At 46.4% G+C, this 12,604-nt stretch overlaps 1 protein-coding gene across 5 annotated transcripts in view; it reads right to left on the reverse strand.

Annotated features, from left to right (window-relative positions):
• The window catches only part of usp3 (ubiquitin specific peptidase 3), a 209,889-nt gene that overhangs the window by 189,714 nt on the left and 7,571 nt on the right, over window positions 1-12,604 (reverse strand). The window contains exon 1 of one of the 5 annotated variants that reach the window (XM_072553327.1): window positions 6,813-7,280. The exons of the other annotated variants lie outside the window; for them this stretch is intronic. The gene's annotated coding sequence lies outside the window, so the exon portion shown is untranslated. Of the gene's footprint in view, window positions 1-6,812; window positions 7,281-12,604 lie in introns of those variants that run through there. 5 annotated transcript variants of the gene reach the window in all.

The raw sequence follows: 12,604 nt of genomic DNA on the forward strand, positions 1-12,604 counted from the left end.
CCTCACAGATCACGTCATTCAGCTGAACACTGAGGAGCATACAGCAGGCAGCGAGCATGATAAGAGACTAGTTACGGGGAAGTGGTCACACCACAGGCACATTCCCCATGAAAGGCTTATGCCCAAAACGTCGACCATCCTGCCTCACGGATGTGCCTGACTTGCAATGCTTTTCCAGCGCTTCACTTTTTGACACGACAGGTTCAGTTAAGTAGATGGGTGACTGCCAGGAGAGGCAGGCAGGCAGGTAGGTAGTGCAGGAGTCTCCTGTGGCTATTGTCCCCTCTAACAGCTATACTGTTTTGAATACTGTTGTGAAGGATAGCGTTTCAGGACAGCATAACAGCAGCAGCCAGGCCTGTGGCACTACAAACAGCTCTGCTGTTGAGCAGGGTCAGGCAAAGTCCAAGCAAGCAACAATGGCAGGAGACTTGCTAGTTAGGGACACAGACAGGTGTCTGTGGCAGTGCTCAAGATTCTAGATTGGCGAATTGCCTGCCAGGTACCAGGATCAAGATCGTCTGAGTGGTTGCACGAAATTCTTAATAGGGAGGGCAAGCAGCCAGAGGTCATCGTGCACATTAGTACCAATTGCATAGGTAAAAAGAGGGATGAAATACCATGGATTGGAGTATAGGGAGTTAGGAAAGAGGCTGAAAAGCAGAACCTTATGGGTAGTGATCTCAGGGCAAGGAATATCAAGGTAGGAGAGATGAATGCATGACTAAAGAGTTGGAGGAAGTGGCAGGTTTTCAGGTTCTTGGATCATTGGGATCTCTTCTGGGGCAGGGCAACTTGTACAAGAGGAATGGGTTGTATGTAAACTAGAGGGGAACCAATATCCTCACAGGGAGGTCCGCTAACGCAACTTGAAATGGTAGGGTGCAGAGAACCAGAGCAGCAGGTCAACAAATGGAGGGATTGAGGGGAAGGTATATGATAGGACCAGCAAGTCAGAGAACAAAAACAGGCAGAGACCAGTAAATGGATACAATGGTACTAATGTGCTGATGTGTGTTAATTTGAACACAGGAGGATTAGAGGTAAATCAAGTGAGGTTAAAGCCTGGATCAGTACATAGGACGATGATGTGGTGGCCATGATACAGACTTGGTTGAGTGATAGACAGAACTAGCTGCTCAACGTTGCAGGATTTCATTGTTATAGATGAGTTCGAGAGGGAGGTAAAAGAGGTGGAGGAGTTGCATTACATCAAGGACATAATGGAGGGCTCATTTAAGGAAATGTGGGTTATGCTCAAAAATAAGATGGCTGCAAACACTTTGATGGGATTATACTAGGCCCTTCAACAGCCACCGAGACATTAAGGAAGTTGAAAATTCCCACTACAGTGACTGTTCCTTTCCTGTTTTGACTTCCACCCATACTGACTCTGTAGGCAAACTCTACTCAACATCCGCCCTTTCTGCAGCTGTGCTACTATCTGATTAGCAATGCCACTCCTCCACCTCTTTTACCTTTCACCCCTATTACTTTTGAAACATCTAAATTCGGGAACATCAACAACCATTCCTGCCCCTGAGATTTCAAAGTCTCCGCAATGGCCATAACATCACAGTTCTAAGCACTGATTCATGCTCCGAGTCACCCTTATTCTTGATACTTCTTGCATTAAAATAGACACACTTTTATTTGGAAGACACACTTCAACATTGACTTCACTTTTGCCCTATCAAGTGTCTATCACTCCTCTCAGACACTCACTGCCTGTAAACCAAATACCCCTTCCTCTGACTGTAGCTCTGGTTCCAACATCACTGCCAATCTAGTTTAAACCCTCACGAATAGTTCTAGCAAATTGCCCTTCCAGGATATTAGTGGGCAGCACTGCTGCCTCACAGCACCAGAGACCCGGGATCAATTCCCACCTCAGGCGACTGTGTGTGGAGTTTGCACATTCTCCCAGTGTGAGCGTGGGTTTCCTCTGGATGCTCGGTTTCCTCCCACAGTCCAAAGATGTGCAGGTCAGGAGAATTGGCCATGCTAAATTGCCCATAGTGTTAGGGGTATGGGTGGCTTGTGCTTCTGCAGGTCGGTGTGGACTTGTTGGGCCGAAGGGCCTGTTTCCACACTAAAAGTAATCTAATCTAATATTGGTGCCCCTCCAGTTCAGGTGCAACCTGTTCTTGCACAGGTCGCACCTTCCCCAGAAGGTATCCCAATGATCCACATATCTGAAGCCCTCCCGCCTACACCAGCCCATGTTCAGCTGCACTCACTCTCTATTCCTCGCCTCACTAGCCTGTGACATCGAACATTACTACGCTGCTCATCCTGCCTTTTAGCTTCCAACCTAACTCCCTATATTCACTTTTCAGGTCCTCCTCCCTTTTGCTACCTGTGACATATGTACCTACGTGTACCACGACTTCTGGCTGCTCTCCCTCCCCCTAAAGAATCCTGGCACTCAGGAGGCAACGCACTATCCGGGAGTCTCGCTCATGATCACAGAATCTCGTGTCTGTTCCTCTCAAAATTGAATTGAGGATATGAGGATGTTAGGAGATTACAGGGTGACCTGGACAAGTTTGTTTGAGTGGTCAGATGCAGTTTATTGTGGATAAATGTATGGTTATCCACTTTGGTGGCAAGAACAGGAAGGCAGATTACTACCTATATGGAATCAATTTAGGTAAAGGGGCAGTACAAAGAGATCTGGGTGTTCTTGTACACCAGTCAATGAAGGTAAGCATGCAGGTACAGCAGGTAGTGAAGAAGGCTAATAGCATGCTGGCCTTCATAACAAGAGGGATTGAGTATAGAAGCCAAGAGGTTCTTCTGCAGCTGTACAGGACCCTGATGAGACCATACCTGGAGTACTGTGTGCAGCTCTGGTCTCCAGATTTGAGGAAAGACATTCTGGCTATTGAGGGAGTACAGCATAGGTCAATTCCTGGAATGGCGGGATTGCCCCAGAGGGCAGTGGAGGCCCAGTCTCTGGATTCATTTAAGAAAAAAAAAGTTGGATAGAGCTCTCAAGGATTGTGGAATCAAGGGTTATGGAGATAAGGCAGGAACAGGATACTGATTTAAGGATGATCAGCCATGATCATATTAAATGGTGGTGCAGGCTCGAAGGGCAGAATGGCCTACTCCTGCATCTATTGTCTATTGAATCTCCTGTCATTATTGCTCTCCTATTCTACACCCTTTCCCTTCTGAGCCAGAGCCAGGCTCAGTGCTAGAAACCTGGCCACTATGGCTTTCCTGTTAAGTCATCTCCATCCTCCCCACGCCTCATCCCCAACAGTATTCGAAACGGTATACTTATTATTGAGGGGTACAACCACAGGAGGTCCCTGCACTGTCTGCCTATTCCCTTTCCCTCTCCTGACACTTCACCTAGCTACCTCGGTCCTGTAACTCAGGTGTGACTGCCTCTCTGTACCTCCTCTCTCTCACCGCCCCTCCCCCCCCCACAAACCAGCCACCGCCTCAGCCTCCTAAATGTTCCAATGTTGCTCCAGCTCCCTAACATGGTGTGTGAGGAGTTGGAGTTGCAGGCACTTTTCACAGGTGATGTACACAGAGACACCAGTGGTGACCCTTACCTCCCTTATCCTGCAAGAGGAGCATGCAACTGCCCTAGCCTCCATCCCCTCTGCTCTAAATTACCAAGAGAGATTGAATAATTGGGGGGAAAAAAAAGCCTTACCTTACCAAACCTCCACAGAGTCTTTTTTTGGTTAGAGGAGGACGGGTAGGAGACACTTCACATGTAGTGTTTCAGGTTTAGCACAGCCCAAATATATCAATGCATGTGTCCAGCAATTCCCTTGTCCATGTCCAATATGTAGGCAGATTATGGAAAGATGCAATAACAGAATTGTCAAAATGGATGACTTTAACTTCTCCAACATTGACAAGGTCTCCCTTACAGCAAGAGGCATGGACAGGGTAGAATATGTAACGTACATGCAAGAAAGTTTCTTGGCACAGTATGTGGCTAGTCCAACTAGAACAGGGACCATACTGGACCTTATACCAGCTAAGGAGCCCAGCCAGGTGACTGATATTTCAGTGGGAGAGCATTTTGTAAACACAGTGATCACAACCCCTTAAGTTCTAAGATAGCTGTGAATAAGGATAAGTCAGGATCTTGCGACTAGAATAGGTACTAAATTGGGGGAGGGCAAATTATGTCAGTATTAGGCAGGAGCCAGGATGTGTTAATTGGGAGGAACTGTTATTAGGCTAATACACATTTGACATGTAGGAATTGTTCAAAGATCTACTGATCAGAATTCAGGACCGGCATGTTCCAGTAAGGATAAGGATGGCAAGAGAAGGGAACCTCGGATAACGAAGGTGGTTGTGAATTTATTCAAAAGGGAAAAAACTTCCTAAACCTTATAGATGCCACTAAAATTGGACAGGACCAGTGAGGAATATAAAGAAAGCAGGAAAGAACTCAAGCAAGGAGCCAAATGACAGTAGCTAGTAGGGTTAAGAGAATCCCAAAGCATTCTACACATCCATTAAAAAACAAGACGACGACTAGGGAGGAGGTGGGACCACTCCAGGATAAAGCATGGAATTCCTGCTTGGAGGCAGAGGATGTGGACAAGATCCTAAATGCGTATTTTGAATCAGTAATCATCCAGCAGAGGGATATAGAGAATAGTGAGATTAATGTGGAACATGCTAATATGCTAGGACATTTTGAGATCAAGAAAGAAAGTGGTGTTGGGTCTCTTGAACAGCATTAAAATGAATAAGTCCCTGGGACCTGATGGTATCTACCCCATCTTATTAAGAGATGCCAGAGAAGACCCCTTTTGCTGAGGTCTTGACCAAGACCTTTGTTACCTCGCTAGCCACTAGACGTGTCCTGGAAGACTGGCAAGTCACTAATGTTTTTCTTCTGTTCAAGAAAGAACATAGGGATAATCCAGGAAACTATAGACCAGTGAGTCTCACATCGGTGATTGGGAAGCTCTTGGAGGTTTCTGAGGAACAGGATTTACGAGCACTTGAGAAAGCATGACCTAATTAGGGACAGTGAGCACGGCTTTGTTTGGGGCAGGTCAGGTCTTACTAACTAGATTTAATTTTTCAAGGTGGTAAAGATGATTGATGAGGGCACAGGAGTGGACGTTGTCTGCATGGATTTCCCTAAGGCTTTCGACAACATCCTTCATGGTAGGCTCAGCCAGATGAAGATGATGCATGGGATCCACAGTGACTTAGCTGCTTTGATTCAAAACTGGCTTGCACATGGAAGGAAGAGGGGAGTGGTGGGCTGATGGTTTTCCGGCAGGAGATCCATTACTAGTGGATCTAAGAGATCCACTTTAGGACTTCTGCTGTTAGTGACAGATATAAATGATTTGAATCAAAATGCAGATGGAGGATGTGGTTAGTAAGTCTGCAGACAATACAAAGATTGGAGGAGTGGAAGATAGTGTAGAAAGTTGTCACAGGATACAGCCAGATATAGGTCAGTTGCAGATTTGAGTGGAGTAATGGCAGATGGAGTTTCATCCAGGTAAGTGTGAGGTGCTGCACTTTGGGTGATCAAATATTAAGGAAAAGTAGGCATTTGGTTCCATAGATGTATAGATAGAGTTGACAGTCTGTACAATTTTCCCAGAGTTGAAATGTCTAATAGTGGAGGGCATGCACTTAAGGTGAAAGGGAGAAAGTTAAAAGGGGATGCGAGGGACAAGTCTATTGCACAGAGAGTGGTAGGAGTCTGGAACACCGCTGCCAGTGGAAGTACTGGAGGCAGATATGATAGGGGCTTTTAGATAAGCACATGAATATGTAAAATAATGGAGGGATATGGAACAAGGGCAGGCAGAAGAGATTAGTTTAATTTGGCATCATGTTCGGCACAACATCATGGGCTGAAGGGCCCATTCCTACACTGTAATGTTCTATGTTCACAACTGAATGCAATTCCCACAGTTTTTTCCCAGGTTGCATTTAGAAATAGTGTCTGCAGCCATCATTCAAACAGTGTTAGACAGAAGTAATGTAGACTTCCTGAACTCTAACTCCCACCGTGTTTTAATTTTTTTCACAGGCTCCTAGAGTTGCTGGCAAGACCAACATTTGGTCTTGCCCAAACCCAACTGCCATTGAGAGTAGTTAACAGTCAAGCCATTTGTCCCATTTAAAATGAACAGTTCACCAGTAATTTTAAGTCCATAGTTAATGCTCACCTGCACCACCTCGAGAGCAATTGAAACTGGGTTTGCTAGCAACCCCCACATCTCATGAACAAATAATTTTCAAAAATTTATTCACAACATCTCACTACTCTTTAATATTAAAGAACATTCTATAATAATTAAACCAAGTAAATTTTGTTATGTAGTAATATTGAAAATAAAATTTTACGCAAATTAGATTTGATTTCACAATATAAATGATATGTGATTACACATAGATTTTGTAAGAAAAAGTAGTGAAGTATGAGGATTTGTGATCTTATTCCAGTACTGTCAATTATTTGACTAGTGGAGCCTTATATTGCAAACACTATTATGAACTATTACAATCCAACACCAGCATCTCCAAATCATGACTATTACAAACATTACTGTCACGCTCTAAAAGGTTAATGCTGATTACAAAGAACTCCAGAAATACCAACAGACTAAAAGGCTATGATTATTATGTTGAGGTTCCAGCTGAGTAAAGTAACAACAATATCAGCTACAACCCTTAAAATAAAGAGAACAATTCACAAGTGGAACTGAATGACTGTTCCTTTCTTGCTATTTTTTAACCTCACAGCTTTCCCCTTTTACAGGGAATTTCTGATGAGTCTTTGGATTAATTACCTTACTTCTTTGTCTCTCCAAATTTTTTTTGGTGCTCATTTAACTGTAGTGGGTAACTTGTTCGTCTTGCCTCGGTAGTTTCCTGCAAAGGATTTTATTCCTATTGTGTCCCTTCCACAAATCCAAGTGTAAATCGATTTACGATGCCAGGTTAGAGACAGAGCTCCATACTTAGATCAATACCCTATTACACAGTAACGCATTAATGAGAAACATCCCCAAACAGATATTACACAGTCCTTTCCACTTCCTCTTGCAAACACTAACAGCAGCAGGAAACATGCCTCTTCAAAATAGTTCCATGATTGCTTAATTCCTCAAACCTATTGTTTATAAGTTATACTTTCACTCTCAGCAACTGTGGTAATGTCATTGTGAAATAGAAGAGATATGGTGATCGTCATTTCCTAACATTTAAATGGAAAACACAATGAAACCTGTGAATATCCCTTTGCTTCTTCAGGAATGGAAGGATTCTTGCACATTAATACAGTAAAATAACTGCTTAAAGTGATCAGATCACCAAGAAATTAACTCCTTCACCACACAACTCATTTAATAAGGTATATTAAGATTTCAATTTCACATAGCGATTCAGCTGCACATTTTACATTAAATGGTGCTCATTTCAAAACAGGTAGTACAGCTCAACCCTTTTTAGAATCAATAAACTGGGCATAAACATCTACATTCAAATCTGTGCTTACTTTTTCTAATTTTTTTCAAATTCATTTGAAGATGTGGCAAGGCCAGCATTATGTTATCCATCCCTAATTGCCCTGAAGGTTGAGTGGTGGAGAGTTGCCTTGTTGAACAATTGCCTTGTTGAACAATTGAGGTCCTTGGCGCACCCACAGTGCCAAAAAGGTGGGACTGCAGGCTTTTGACTCAGCAATAGTGAAGGAACAGCATTTATTCCTTGAAGAATGGCATTAACAATTACTAAGGTTCTGGATTAGTGGTGCTGGAAGAGCACAGCAGTTCAGGCAGCATCCAAGGAGCTTTGAAATTGATGTTTCGGGCAAATGCCTTTATTCCTGATGAAGGGCTGTGAGCCTGAAGCGTGGAGAGATAAGCTAGAGGAGGGTGGGGGTGGGGAGAAAGTAGCATAGAGTACAATGGGTGAGTGGGGGAGGGGATGAAGGTGATTAAGTCAGGGAGGAGAGGGTGGAGTGGATAGGTGGAAAAGGAGATAGGCAGGTAGGACAGGTCCGGACAAGTCATGGGGACAGTTACTGAGCTGGGAGTTTATAACTAGGGTGAGATGGGGGAAGGGGGAAAATGAGGAAACTGTTGAATTCCACATTGATGCCCTGGGGTTGAAGTGTTGCGAGGCAGAAGATGAGGCATTCTTCCTCCAGGCGTCTGGTGGTAAGGGAGCGGCGGTGAAGGAGGCCCAGGACTTCCATGTCCTCGGCAGAGTGGGAGGGGGAGTTGAAATGTTGGGCCACGGGGTGGTGTGGTTGATTGGTGCGGGTGTCCCGGAGATGAGATGAGCCTGCACCAATCAACCACACTGCCCCGTGGCCCAACATTTCAACTCCCCCTCCCACTCTGCCGAGGACATGGAGGTCCTGAGCCTCCTTCACCACCGCTCCCTTACCACCAGACGCCTGGAGGAAGAACGCCTCATCTTCCGCCTCGCAACACTTCAACCCCAGGGCATCAATGTGGACTTCAACAGTTTCCTCATTTTCCCCTTCCCCCACCTCACCCTAGTTCTAAACTCCCAGCTCAGTAACTGTCCCCATGACTTGTCCTACCTGCCTATCTCCTTTTCCACCTATCCACTCCACCCTCTCCTCCCTGACCTATCACCTTCATCCCCTCCCCCACTCACCCATTGTACTCTATGCTACTTTCTCCCCACCCCCACCCTCCTCAAGCTTATCTCTCCACGCTTCAGGCTCACTCCTTTATTCCCGATGAAGGGCTTTTGCCCGAAAAGTCGATTTCAAAGCTCTTTGGATGCTGCCTGAACTGCTGTGCTCTTCCAGCACCACTAATCCAGAATCTGGTTTCCAGCATCTGCAGTCATTGTTTTTACCTCGTTAACAATTACTAACTCAAGTGCAAACCAAATCAAGGGCAATATCATGACCAGTTATGATCATATTTTAGGCAACAGCTCATCAACACAGCTCAGACAAGGAATGTCCACTTGAGGTGTTGCTGAGGAAAATCTGCCAATAAGTTAACACCTCCAACTGACAGTGCAGTTGTGATTAGGAAAGCACGGTGTTTTGGGCACCCCTGATGTTGTTGTCAGCGTGTGGGAGCACACCACACAAAACCCTTTTGAAAAGGCCTTGCTGGATACTCCAACACAGAGACTAATTGGGAAAGGAGGTGCCTAAGAGACAAGTCTCATTAAAATAAGAGTAAATAAGATGAAAAGGTAAAGCTGAAAAACAACTTCAAATTAAGTGCCAGAGCTGGATATCAGGACATTGAATCCATCAAATAAGAAACAAACAGGACTGGCATCAGCAATCATAAAGGATGGCCAAAATAGAAGTTATGCAAGTGTGGAGGAACAGAGGGATTTGGGTGTGCAGGTACATAGATCCCTCAAAGTTGCCACCCAAGTGGATAGAGTTGTTGAGAAAACATATGTCTTTTTAGCCTTCATTAACAAGGGGATCAAATTTAAGAGCTGTGAGGTTTTGCTGCAGCTCTACAAGTCCCTGGTGAGACCACACTTGGAATATGGTGTCCAGTTCTGGTCGCTCTACTATACGAAAGATACAGAGGCTTTGGAGAGGTTGCAAAGAAGGTTTACCAGGATGCTGCCTGGACTGGAGGGCCTGCCTTATGAATAAACTCGGACTTTTCTCTCTGGAGAGAAGGAGGAAGAGAGGAGACCTGATCGAGGTGTACAAAATAATGAGGGGAATAGATACAGTCAATAGCCAGAGACTTTTCCCCAGGGCAGGATTGACTGGTACAAGAAGTCATAGTTTGAAGAAATTAGGAGGGAGGTATAAAGGAGACATCAGAGGTAGATTCTTTATGCAGAGAGTGGTGAATGCATGGAATGAGTTGCCAGCAGTGATGGTGGAAGTAGATTCACTGGGGACATTGAAGTGACTGGTTGACACGCACATGGACAGCAGTGAGTTGAGGGGTGCATAGGTTAAATTACTACATTTTACATTAGGATTAAATCTCGGTACAACATCGTGGGCCAAAGGGCCTGTTCTGTGCTGTACTGTTCTATGTTCTAAGATTTTCCTGAAGTATTTAGGCAGAAACTAGACTCAAAACCCAAGTGTAAAGTTTACACAAATTCCAAATTTAATTTGACATTTAATTTGAAGTTGTTTTTCAGCTTTACCTTTTCATCTGCCTCTTAAAAATAATGGAAACAGAATGACAAGAGAAGGATCTGAGGCCCAGAGCAGATCAGCCAGGTCCCTATTGAATTGCAAAGCAGGCTCGAGGGGCAAATCAGCCTACTCTTGTTATTTCTTATTGTTGAATGGCGAAGGCTTGAAAGATTAAATGGGCTAGTCTAATCCCTGCTCTTATGCTGTTATTGAAGAAGAAACTAGATAAAATACATAAAAGCGAAAAAAAAATGCAGGACAGCTGGGTAAGTAGTGAAAATGTGTTGCTGGAGAAGCGCAGCAGGTCAGGCAGCATCCAAGGAGCAGGAGAATCGATGTTTTGGGCATGAGCCCTTCTTCAGGAATGAGGAAAGTGTGCCAAGCAGGCTAAGATAAAAGTTAGGGACTTGGGGGAGGGGCATCGGAAATGCGATAGGTGGAAGGAGGTTAAGGTGAGGGTGATAAGGTGAGGGTGAGGGGAAATGAGGAAACTGGAGAAATCGGAGTTCATCCCTTGTGGTTGGAGGGTTCCTAGGCGGAAGATGAGGCGATCTTCCTCCAACTGTCATGTTGCCATGATCTGGCAATGGAGGGGTGCAGGGACCTGCATGTCCTTGGTGGAGTGGGTAGGGGAGTTGAAGTGCTGAGCCATGGGATGGTTGGGTTGGTCGGTCCAGGTGTCCCAGAGGTGTTCTCTGAAACGTTCCGCAAGTAGGCAGCCTGTCTCCCCAATATAGAGGAGGCCACGTCGGGTGCAGCGGATGCGGTAAATGATGTGTGTGGAGGTGCAGGTGAATTTGTGGCGGATATGGAAGGATCCCTTGGGGACTTGGAGGGAAGGAGGAGGGAGGTGTGGGCGCAAGTTTTGCATTTCTTGTAGTTGCAGGGGAAGGTGCTGGGAGTGGAGGTTGGGTTGGTGGGGGGTGTGGACCTGACGAGGGAGTAGTCTTTTTGGAACGCTGATAGGGGAGGGGTGGGGTCCGTTTGGAGGTGGCAGAAATGACGATGGATGATACAGTGTATATGGAGGTTGGTGGGGTGGTAGGTGAAGACCAGTGGGGTTTTGTCCTGGTGGCAATTGGAGGGGCTGGGCTTAAGGGCAGAGGAGCAGGAAGTGGAGGAGATGCGGTGGAGAGCATCGTCGACCATGTCTGGGGGAAGATTGCAGTCTTTGAAGAAAGAGGCCATCTGGGTTGTTCGGTATTGGAACTGGTCCTCCTGGGAGCAGATGCGGCAGAGACGATGGAATCCACCGCCTCCAACCTCAGTCCCACAACCCCGCACCGCCCATTTCTACCTCCTGCCCAAAATCCACAAACCTGACTGCCCCGGCTGACCCATTGTCTCAGCCTGCTCCTGCCCCACCGAACTCATCTCTGCATACCTCAACATGGTTCTGTCCCCCTTAATCCAAGAACTCCCCACCTATGTTCGGGACACCACCCACGCCCTCCACCTCCATGATTTTCGCTTTCCCGGTCCCCAACGCCTTATCTTCATCATGGACATCCAGTCCCTGTACACCTCCATCCCTCATCACGAAGGGCTCAAAGCCCTCTGCTTCTTCCTTTTCCACCGAACCAACCAGTACCATTCCACTGACACACTCCTTCGACTGACTGAACTGGTCCTCATGCTGAGCAACTTCTCTTTCCAATCCTCCCACTTCCTCCAAACCTAAGGAGTAGCCATGGGCCCCAGCTATGCCTGCCTCTTCGGAGGATATGTGGAACAGTCCATCTTCCGCAGCTACACGAGCACCACTCCCCACCTTTTCCTCCGCTACATCGATGACTGTATCGGCGCTGCCTCGTGCTCCCATGAGGAGGTTGCACAGTTCATCCACCCCAACCCCAACCCAACCCCACCTGGGCCATCTCAGACTACTCCCTCCCCTTCCTAGACCTCTCCATTTCTACCTCGGGCAACCGACTCAACACGGACATTTACTATAAACTGACCGACTCCCACAGCAACCTAGACTACTCCTCCTCCCACCCTGCCCCTGTAAAAACACCATCCCATATTCCCAATTCCTTCGTCTCCGCCACATCTACTCCCAGGAGGACCAGTTCCAATAACGAACAACCCAGATGGCCTCTTTCTTCAAAGACCGCAATTCCCTCCCCCCCCAAAAGACATGGTCAACGATGCTCTCCACCACATCTTCCTGCTCCTCCGCCCTTGAGCCCCACCCCTCCAGTTGCCACCAGGACAGAACCCCATTGGTCCTCATCTACCACCCCACCAACCTCCAGGTACATCGTATCATCCGTCGTCATTTCTGCCACCTCCAAACGGACCCCACCACCAGAGGTATATTTCCCTCCCCTCCCCTATCAGCATTCCGAAAAGACCACTCCCTCTGTGACTCCCTCGTCAGGTCCACCCACCCCACCAACCCAACCTCCACTCCCGGCACCTTCCCCTGCAACCGCAAGAAATGCAAAACTTGCGCCCACA

This window comes from Chiloscyllium punctatum, chromosome 33 (genome assembly GCF_047496795.1).
Source record: "Chiloscyllium punctatum isolate Juve2018m chromosome 33, sChiPun1.3, whole genome shotgun sequence".
NCBI lineage: Eukaryota > Metazoa > Chordata > Chondrichthyes > Orectolobiformes > Hemiscylliidae > Chiloscyllium > Chiloscyllium punctatum.